Genomic DNA, 1,517 nt, shown 5'->3' with positions numbered 1-1,517 from the left:
CACTCAAGTTGAATTAACATTTTTTGCCTTGCTACTTGAGTTTCAAATTTCACTACATGATTATTTTGATGAATTATTTTGATGAACAAAAATATTGTTATTGTAGTATTGTTTATTTATATTTAACTAAATTTTTTAATATTTCAACAAACTCATTCTTTCCACGTGTAAACTTAACATTCTTTAATTGATCTTTAATTAATCTTTTAATTAATTATTCTAATTAAGTGATTCTAATTAATTATTTTTTTTGTGTCCACGAATTATCAATCACGATATATATCATGATTTTACATTTTTTTCCTTTTTATTACTCACAATGTTTGATGTAAGCCATATGCACGTATAAGTGTAAGTCGAGCAACATTTCCTTCCTCCCATACATATATACGATATCTCATGCCACTTTAGAGTGCATGCATATACACGTGTCATATCGTGTTGCTTCTTACGTTAAGTGTTCATAAGTGCTACTAAAGTGTGCAGGCTATGCAGCGAACGCTGCAGAAGAGAAGCAGAACACATAACGCCAAATTTCTTGTTTATTTTCTAAGAGGCTGCCTTCCAGGCTGCCGCCAAAGAAAGAGAAATTCCTTCGGTTATTAAGGTCGCCTGCTTCGTCGATAAAGACAATTAACCAGAGCTAAATGCCCCTTAATAATTATCCTTGGTTTCTTGCGCCTCGACTAATGGACTCATGCGAAAAAACATAATACGTGACTTGAATGACCTCTGTGTGCATTAACCACGTCTCGCCATCGTGAACTTACTCTCTTTATCTATCATGGAAGCGATATTGTACTTAAATCGTGTATTTTTAATATTAGATTTATACGAATTCAATAGAATGCATAGAATTGAATATTCTTATATCCGAAGTATATATTTGTTAATTATTATCTGATTTGTATATATATGAATATATTCTGATTCCTTGATGCATTTAGACTGATTGGTTTGCAAGATTGTAGATGGAAAGAGACATACTGATTTGATGGAAGCACGCAAACTCCGTTTCGATTCTCATGCAAAGTTTATGCGTTAACTAAAATGTAAATGAACCTTCTGAGGCTTCGTAGTATAGTCGAGAGGATATCTCGGAAATTCTGCAAGTTTCTATGCATGATAGACACGTAGAGAATATGTTTTCAAAGCGGCAATTAAATAAATGAAGAAAGAAGACGCGAAATGGTTGAGAAATGCATATCTTATATAATACTATAAATATTTATATTATACATATATAAGATTTTATTAAAGTTGTTTTACGATCATGTATTCTTAAATTTACGTCAAATTATATTCAATTTGAAATATTTTTTATCATATTTCCTATAGATCGTCACCGCTACTATTCTAGTAACGCAATTTATTAACGTTATTGACCCAATATATATATATATATATATATATATGTATAGTTATATTGTATATATATATATATATATATATATATATATATATATATATATATATATATATATATATATATACACGTACTATACGTACGACCGAAC

This window comes from Atta cephalotes, assembly GCF_000143395.1.
Source record: "Atta cephalotes unplaced genomic scaffold scaffold00001, whole genome shotgun sequence".
NCBI classification, from domain to species: Eukaryota; Metazoa; Arthropoda; class Insecta; order Hymenoptera; family Formicidae; genus Atta; species Atta cephalotes.
This window is presented reverse-complemented; position numbering follows the sequence as displayed.